Source organism: Musa acuminata, chromosome BXJ2-4, assembly GCF_036884655.1.
Source record: "Musa acuminata AAA Group cultivar baxijiao chromosome BXJ2-4, Cavendish_Baxijiao_AAA, whole genome shotgun sequence".
In the NCBI taxonomy this organism is placed as follows: Eukaryota; Viridiplantae; Streptophyta; class Magnoliopsida; order Zingiberales; family Musaceae; genus Musa; species Musa acuminata.
The window spans coordinates 19727547-19738016 of record NC_088341.1 but is presented as its reverse complement, the minus strand read 5'-3'; positions in this window follow the sequence as shown (position 1 = coordinate 19738016).

The following is a 10470-nucleotide window of genomic DNA, read 5'->3' as shown; positions in this document are numbered from 1 at the left end:
ACTAATATCTTAAACACTAGATAATTGCACTTCCCCTTTTTGTTGATGACAAAGGGGGAGAAGTATTATGATGTTATGCATAAGTTTATGATAACATGTTGCTTGGATTTTTGAATCCAAGAGTTCTATCAATATGGCATGTTGATAAGGGGAGTTTGTTTAAACTCCGGGAGTTAAGGTTTATTGAATTTCGAATTTTGATGATGAAATATTAGTAAATTATTTGATCTAATCCATGTGTTGAGATAAGTGTGCAGGATTAACTACGATAGCAGTAAGACGTAAAGTAGATGATGGGCCGGAGTCAAAGACTCGGATGATATACCGGGAGCTCGCCAAGAGTTCATCGTGAGATCACTAGAAGCACATTGGAAGACTCGCCGAAAGATCGTCAGGAGATCGCCGGAAGCACACCGGAAGACAAGCTGAGAGTTGGTCGAGAGTTCTATGGAAGCTCGCCAGAAGACTTGTCGAAAAGTTCACCGGAAGATCGTCGAGTGAAAAATCGACGTACCAGACCATGCTTGTGTTAGGATCATAGCGGCACTAAGAGGGGGGGGGGGGGGGAGGGGGTGAATTAGTGTAGCATATTAAAACTCGTAAGTTTAAAAATAATTTCGTAAATGCGTAGAGATTTCAATTCATCAATAACTTGGAGAAAATAGCTCGGCTAAAGTGAGAAGATGAAAATCGAAAGCTTGCTGCTATGTAAATAATGGTTTCAAAAAAAAGTAAGAACTCACACATTCAAGGAACGCACCAATTTAAAATGGTTCGGTCAAAATGACCTACATCCACTTGTGAAGCCTTCTCCAATGAGGCTCCCAACTTCCACTAGTAAATCACTTTGAAGGGGAAGGACAAATATCCCTCTTACAACCTTTTACAAATAGTTCACACTCTTACAAATTTTTAAAGAGAATGAGGGAGGTGAACACTCAAGCTATTGAAAACAAAAACTTGCTAAAGACTCTGCTAAGACTTTTATCTCAATCTCTTACTTCTCAAAGGTTGTAATCTCAGTTGAGAATTGAGGGGTATTTATAGGCCCCAAGAGGATTCAAATTTGGGCTCCAAATTTTGAATTCTCTTGGGTTTTTGAGGCTGGCGGTACCACCGCTTGTCGGTGGCGGTGCCACCGCCTGTCAATATCATATTGACCGTTTACTGGTGGTGCCACCGCTCAGTCCAACGGTGCCACCGCTCGGTTCTCGGGTTCTGGGCAGTGCCACCGCCTAAACTATTTCAGCTCACTGGTTGGGCTCCAAACTTTGCTCAAACCAGTCTGAACTCAGGCCCAATTGGCCCCTACTTGGGTTATATGATTAACACCTAATACTAACCCTAATTAACGTACTAACTATGAATTTAAAGATATTTCCTAAGCTATTACAAAGTACGTAAGTCAAGACTTCTTCCGGTGAGCTTCGTGCGAACTTTCGGCGGTCTTCCGGCGAACTCTCGGAAACCATTCTACGGACTCCCGGCAAGCTCCTAGACTTCACGATTTGATCTTAGCGAGTTCCAACGAGCTTCTTCGGCAAGCTCCGATCTTTCTCGATGAGCTCCGCGAACTTCCCACGATCCTTCCAGCGAGCTTCCGAAAAACCCTTCGGCAAGCTCCCTACTCATTTCCAGACTTCCGTCGAACTCTCGAACTCCCAACGAATCCTTCACGCTTGACTCCAGCACTTTGTTTCACTTTATGTCTTCATCGTTATTATAGTTAATCCTGCACACACAAGCTAAAACTCTACTCTGATCTAGACAATTATTACAACACGAATTGACATTCTGTTGCCCAGCACGTCATTGGTTGGTGCTTCATCCGATTCTTCAGCGCATCGTCCTCTCTTGCGGCTTGTTGCCCAATTGGCGGTTGACCTCCGTAACCCCGATATCCTTGGCACAATTCCGCTCTCCTCGGCCTGATGCCCGACGTCCGAAGCCTTCTGCCATCCAATATCCTGACGTGATCTCCTAAGACGCAATGTCAATTCCTCCTGCGTCAACTGTCTAATCCTGATCGAGTAGACCTACATCACTCAATTAATTTCATCATCAAAATCCGAGATTCAACAATCTCCCCCTTTTTGATGTTGATAACAAATTGATGACTAACGGAGTTAACCTTAACTCCTCAGAGTTTAACCAAACTCCCCCTATCAATATGTCATTGATAGAACACTTGGATTATCCCAAATCTAAGTAACATTCATCACATGTTATGAAAAACATTTAAACCATCATACAAATATATATATAATATTCAATTCAATGCATGAAGTCATCAATATACTTCTCCCCCTATGTCATCAACAAAAAGGAGAAGTAGCTCTAGCTATTTTAAAAGATATGCAAGTTTTTGCAACATGAAGCTAGATTTTCATCACAACATATAAGCATAAAAGCATAGCAAGATTCTTAAGTTCAATCATGGTAATTCAACACTTGAATTTTTGTGCAAGATTGCACTTTGCTTTTCTGTGCATGTTCTAACTAGCAAAAGCTTTCTCCCCTTTGTTTTTGTCGAAAAGAAGGGAAGAGTACAAGCTAGCCAACATTTGTCTTGAGCTAGCAATCTTTCTCCCCCTATGTCATTGTCAAAAAGAAGGAGAGGAACCAATGATTTAGACTTTTACATAAATTATGAATTTGCATCAATCAATATTTCAATCATCACATGATATATACAAGATAAAAATGCAAAGAAATTACGTCATGAAAGACATCAATTGTTAAACATGATATGATAATAGTCTAAAAACTTTCAATTTGCGATACATGTGATACATTGCGATACTAAAAAATTTAATGCGATGCTTTTAAGGATATCAACCTATTTTTGATACAAAGCATGGCAAGAGCAATTATATTACAAGTTTTCTAAGTTTTGCATTTTTTGCTTCTTTCGAGATAGCAATTCTTTGCTTCTCTACAAGCTAGCAATTTTTACGATATGCAAGTTTTACTACATACAACCTAGCAAATTTAAAGATGTGCAAGTTGGCATATTTGCTTTTCTTTGCAATGTGCATGATAGTATTTCTTTGTAATATTCAAGATAGCAAATTGTACATCATGCTAGCTAGCAAATTAAAGATATTCAAGAAAGCAAGCTCTTTCTTCTCTTTTGAGAAGTGTCATTTTTGCTTCCTTAGCAAAATACCAAACTAGCAAGGGACCATGTTTTACATGAGGCAAGCAAACAATTTGGCAAGTGTTACATTTGTATCTTTTCTTTAGATGTGCAAGAAAGTAATCAAGTTTTTGCATTTTCTTGACTTGTGCAAGGTAGCTAATTTCTCTTTGAGATGACCCTTTACATCAATTCAAGATAACAAATTAGCAACTCTTTCTCTCCCTTTGTCACTGGCAAAAAGAAAGGAAGATTCAAGTCGTGAATATCAAAATAATAATTTTATCATGAATATTTCATCATTGCGTGCATCATTATTGCATCCATAATACCAAATCATCATATATATTTTCAAAACATATAAACTCATCATTATATGCATGATTCCAAATCAACATTCATATCATTTCAATCATTGTTTCAATCATCACTATAACTCATCATGCACAAAATGTAAAATCATCTAACATGATACAAACATTTATTTTCAAAATATTTATCACTATTTTCATGTATGATAATAAAGTATTCATGATACCGAACATTAAGTCAACAAAGATTCATTTTATCAAATCTCTTCTTTTTATAAATAACAAAAATTGTAGGTGTACAAAGAAGAGATTGTGATTAAAAAAAAATCTCAAGTAGTAATTCCAAGAAGTCAAGATCATAATTCGAATACAAACTCATTCAAATTCAAATCGTCAAATTCATCAAAATCTCAACATTACTTTCAAGAGATTCAAAATGGTATACATAGATTTATCATAAAGCAAATTAATTTTCAATCATCACATAAGGCATTTAAAGAATTTTTGAAACATAGGAGAATGATTAATTTAAGCATGCAATGTTTCAATCAAATTCAAGTCATGAATACCAATACTTTCATATTGTGAGTATCAATTCATGAATACCAAAAGATATTATTTGTGATTCCAATTTTGGAAGATCAAGATTCTGATTTAGATAAAACCCATTCAAATCAAATCGTTAACTTGAAATTCATAATCAAGTCATCAAAATCAATTTTGAGATTCATAAAATATCATGAAATCATTAATCTCGATCAGATGGGAAAAGCATTTTTTAAGTGATTCTTTTTCATCTAAGCATGCTTTAGTCATTATATGCCAAATCAAGATAAGCATGAAAGTTCAAGACGTAAAGACAAAATCTTATAAAACAACTCATCAAGCAAGATTTTAAACATCTATTTTCAAGCCAGAGTAAGTCAAGGATTCAATTATCTCATGTCATGAATTCCAACAAGCATCTCAAATTATCAACATCATATTAAAAAAATATTTCAAAAAGGCATATCTATAAGTGATTCATTTGTATCATTTCATTTTCGGAAGATTCTCATCTTTGGTAAATAAATCTAGAAGAACAAAATGAATTAAGGGAAATATAACATGATTGAAGCATTGAACATGATTTATATTTAAAATGTGTCTCATGTCATAAGTATGAATCAAGCATTTGTGAAATCTAAAATCATCCTCAAAGTCACATTCAATAAATTTATACATGACAAGCATATATTTATTGAAAAGTCAATAAGATAGAGGATCACATTTCATTTTTATAAATTTCTATTCATATGATTTGCTTCTTATAGTATGCCTTTACCTTTAATAAAACAGGTGTCAACATTTAAGACGGAAAGGTAAATTTCATAAAACAAATCATCAAACATGATTCCATGATAATATCCTTTTAATATCTTGATATTCATCATCAAGTATGATTTCAAAAAGTATGTTCAAGAGAAATCATTAAGACCAAATACATGAAACACTCATTTATTTTCAAAATATTCATCATGTTTATTTTCATGAGATTCACAAGATTGGTAAAATAAATTCATTAATCTCAATAGGATAGAAATTTCATTTCTATTTCATACAATTGATTTCATGTGAGGGTATTCAAATCTTTTGTGAAAACATGTATCATCATTTAAAATCGGAACATAAGTTTCGTCATGAAGCCGTCAAGACCAAACACATCATGATATCACATCTATAATCAAAAGACTATCAAAAAATTCATACATAGATATACATGCACTATATCATCTTAATATGTCATGAGAATGTCATCTTAATTCATCATAAAAATAATTAGAACAAAAACATTTTAATCTAAAATGAGAGTTTCAAATCAACATTTACTTCAAAAACTCATGCATGATATAAAATCATCAAGATACATATGCATGGATTAATCCTAAGCATTATCACATATCATATAATTATCATCCCTAATGTTGCATACATCATTCTGTTGAATCTCGTATTTTGATGATGAAACCAATTGATAATTATGTTTATGTTTAACTGCATTTTGAGTTATGCAGGTCTACTCGATTAGGATTAGACAATTAAGGCAGGAGGAATTGACGTTGTGCCGGAGGAGATCACGTTAGGATATTGGATGGCAGAAGGCTTCGGACGTCGGGCATCGGGCCAAGAGCGAAATTGCGCCAAGGATATCGGCGTTGTGGAGGTCAACCGCCGATTGGGCAACAAGCCGCAAGAGAGGACGATGCGCCAAAGAATCGGACGAAGCGCCAACCAATGACGTGCCGGGCAACAGAATGTCAATTCGCTTTATAATAATTGTCTAGATCGGAGTAGAGTTTTTGCTTGTGTGTGCAGGATTAACTACGATAACGACGAAGACATAAAGCAAAACAAAGTGTCGGAGTCAAGCACGAAGGATTCATTGCGAGTTCGAGAGTTCGACGGAAGTCCGAAGGTTCATCGGGAATGCTGCCGGAACTAGCCAAGAATGAGTAGGGAGCTTGCCGAAGGGTTTTTCGGAAGCTCACCGGAAGGTTCGTTGGAAGTTCGCGGAGCTCACTGAGAAAGATCGGAGCTTGCCAAAGAAGCTCATCGGAACTCGCCAAGATCAAATCGTGAAGTCTAGGAGCTTGCCGGGAGTCCGTAGAATGGTTTCCGAGAGTTTATCGGAAGACCGCCGGAAGTTCGCCGGAAGCTCGCCGGAAGAAGTCTTGACTTACGAACTTTGTAATAGCTTAGAAAATGTCTTTAAATTCGTAGTTAGTACATTAATTAGGGTTAGGATTAGGTGTTAATCTTATAACCCAAGTAGGGGCCAATTGGGCCCGAGTTCGGACTGGTTTGGGCCAAGTTTGGAGCCCAACCAGTGAGCTGAATTGGCCTAGGCGGTGGCACCGCCCAGCACCCGAGAGCTGGGCGGTGACACCTCCTGGGCTGGGCGGTTGCATCGTCCAGCACCCGAGCGCTGGGCGGTGGCACCGCCAGCATCGGGAACATAAGAGAATTCAAATTTTTGGAGCCCAAATTTGAATCCTCTTGAGGCCTATAAATACCCCTCAAGTCTCAGTTGAGAATACAACTTTTTGAGCAGTAAGTGATTGAGAGAAAAGTCTTGAAGAGTCTTTGCTAGTCTTGTTTTCAATTTGCTAGTGTTCACCTCCTTCTTTCTTGCTGAAAATCTGTAAGAGAGTGAACCACTTGTAAAAGTTGTAAGAGGGGTATTTACCCTTCCCTTTCAAGAGATTTGCTAGTGGAAGGTGGGAGTCTCATCGAAGAGGGGCCTCGTAAGTGGATGTAGGTCATTTGACCGAACCACTGTAAAATCGGCGTAATCTCTGGTTTGCATTTACTTATTGTCATTTATATTACTGCAAACCATTTGTACTTTAATGCTATACTGCTTTGTCTCCGTCTTACTTATCTCTTCAAGTTAAAACGCAATCGAAACATTTTTAAACGAAAACGTTGCTTTTATCGTACAAAGTTTCCGAAAAGTGTTTAAATCGTGAAAAGTTTATCGCACTTCACCGCTGCACTAATTCACCCCCCCCTCTTAGTGCCGCTCCGATCCTAACAATTGGTATCAGAGCCCGGTATTTCTCATTTCGGATTTACACACGAGAGAAATGACTCTTCATGGCTTTCAAGAGGGCTTATCGGTTTTTCGTCCACCGTTGTTTAACGGATTGGACTACACTTATTGGAAAACTCGAATGAGAGTTTTCTTGATTTCTATGAATTTGGATTTATGGAATATTATTGAAAACAGTTTTCAACTTCCCTCTAAACCGATGAACGAATGGTCGGATTTGGAGAAGAAATATTTTTCTTTAAACGTAAAGGCTATGAATGCCTTATTTTGCGCTTTGGACAAAAATGAGTTCAATCGGATTTCTACGTGCGAAACGACTTTCGATATTTGGCGAACACTTGAAATCACGCACGAGGGAACTAGTAGAGTCAAAGACTCGAAAGTTAACATTTTATTGCATGATTTTGAGCTTTTTCAAATGCAACCAAGCGAGACTATAGGCGACATGTACACCCGTTTCACGGATGTCATCAATAATCTAAGAGTTCTTGGTAAATCTTGTTCGAATTTTGATCTCATAAGTAAGATCTTAAGATCCCTTCCAAAAAGGTGGGATTCTAAAATAACTGCAATACAAGAAACAAAAGATTTAAATATTTTTCCACTTGAAGAACTAATTGGTTTGTTGATGACATATGAAATGGTGCACAATGCACATGATAAACAGAATCACCTCCAAAGAACAGGAAGGATTTGGAACTCCGGACAAATGGATACCACTTGAGCAATGACTCAAGTGATGAGGACAATGATGAACTTGAATTTCGAATACTAAATCTTAATAAGTTTATTAAACAAAAATCTAAAATAAACAATGAACTTGAACGGAGGAAGAGGCCAAAGAAGAGGAAGGCAACCAAGGATGAATCAAGAACTTTCAAAGGTGAAACGACGAATTGGGCTTTGACGGACTTCGACTACAAGGTAAGTAACTCAACTCTCTTGAATTATTTTGAAATTACTTGATGTTTTCCATGATGCATTTTCTCTTTTCTTTTGAATAATTATTTTTCTTAAAAATTGTATGTTTTATGTTAATAGAATAAAATGTTAGATTTAAATAATCATATATATGTGCTTGAGAAGCAAGAATGTGTATTTTGATGATTTCCATATTAACTTTCAATGATGATGCATGGTTTTTATATGGAAGGCTTGATGATATTTTTTTTAAACCTTGACTTTGGTTTTCAAACATGATGTACGTTTTTGACATAAGAACAAAACTTGAGCATGCTAATATAAAGTCAATCACATAAATTAAAACTAAAGAAGTTTTAGTTATCTATAAGAATCATTAATAAATTATGTTCAATGAAACCATTGCATAATGATGTAATGAAAATATTAAACATTTTGAAACCATGTTTTAGTGTCATGCATAATGATCATGCTTAATAAATTTCAAAATTATGCATATGAATCTTGTGATTTATGGATTATTGATTTTTACCATAATGAAAGTGGCTTATTAATCTTTGTTGTAATAAATCTTACACTTTCGGTTTTAAACATTATACATGTTTTTATTTGGTATAAGTGAAATAAAATCATATGAATTGAAACAACTAAAAAGTGGAAAATATTTTTTCCTTGAAAAATTATTTTTCTCTATCCTATTGATCTTGATGTTTATTATGATAAATCTATGTATACCATTTTGAATCTCTTGAAAGTAATGTTGATATTTTGATGATTTTGATGATTTAAATTTGAAATGATTTTTATCAAAATCATGATATTGATTTCTTGGAATAACATGAGATTACCTTTGATGATCATTTTGATTCATGGAATTTTGGATTCATGACTTGGTCTTACATTTGTTTATGAGATGGTTGAAATCTTTGTACGTTTGAATTCTTCCCTTCTCCTTTCAATTTATGCATGTTATATGTTAAAAATTTAAAACCATGTTTTGGTATCATGCATATCTAAGAAATATTGATGTGACAAATTGAATAAGTTGAAAATGAATGATGATTTTTCTCTTGAATATAACTTGTGATATTATTTTTATATAAATCATCATTTTGATTTCTCGACATTCGATACATGAGATTTTATTATAAATCAAAATTTCTCATTAATCTATCTTCTACGAATTTACTTGATATTCTCTTGAGAGGAGATTTTCTAAATGAATCATGATTTTTCCTTGTGAGTTCTTGGAGTTATTACTTGATTTTTCTTTTAAAACAAGATCTCTTCTTTGTACTCCTATGATTTTTCTTGATATTTTATTTAAAGAAGATATTTACTATATGAATCATGTCTTTTGGTATTCAAATGATTTTATCCTTCATGACATGATTTCTTTGTATTTATGGCTTGCATGGCTTGAAATGTTTTAGTATGATGCATGCAATGATGAAATATTCATAAAGTTAAAATGATGTATGCAATACTTATGATAATGATGTACATGATGTATTTATTGCATATGATGTGTATCATGAATGCTTTAAATGATGAATGTTTGGTATCATGTTCAACATGTTGATAAATACTTGAAAATTTTAATGTTTGAGTATCATGTATGATATGCTTATTAATGATGATTGATTTATTTTTTGGTATCGTGCATGAAAAATAAGGTTATTGAAATTGTGTATGTTTTAATTTGAATATATAATAATGCACAAATAAGAATGATACTTACCTTTGTCATAATATGAAAATTGATATAAGGGTCTTCCCTTCTTTTTGACAATGACAAAGGGGGAGCAAGAATTTCTAGCGTGGACATCATGAAAAGAGGCAAACTAACTAGCTTGCACAATTCAAGATGAAAGCAAAAATTGTACTTCTCAAAAGAGAAGATGCAAATGTAACATTTGCCAAATTGTTTGCTTGCCTCATGTAAAACATTATCTCTTGCTAGTTTGGCATTTTTGCTAGCTTGTATGTTGCAAAACTTGATTACTTTTTCAAACATTTTGCTAGCTTACACTTTGCAAAGAAAGCAAAAATGACACTTCTAGAAGAAAGAGCTTGTTATTTTGAACATCACAAGCTTGCTTATCTTAAGAAACAAAAATTACAAAAGTGCTATCTTGCCTATCTCAAGAAGCAAAACTTGCAACTTGCACATTGCAATAGGAAGCAAGAATTATGAGCTTACACAAGAAAGCTATCTTGCATTTGCTTTCGAAATTTTTGCTAGCTTGTATATTGTGAAACTTACATATCGTAAAAATTGCTAGCTTGTAGTCTAAAGAGAAGCAAAAAGTTGCTATCTCAAAAGAAGCAAATGTGCTATCTTGCCTATCTTAAGAGGCAAAAATGCTAACTTGCACATCGAGCAAAACTTGACAAATTTGCATATTTCAAGAAGCAAGAGTTGCTTTCTTGAACATCTCAATATTGCTAGCTTGCATGATGTAGAACTTGCTATCTTGAACATTACCAAAAGTGCTATCTTGTAT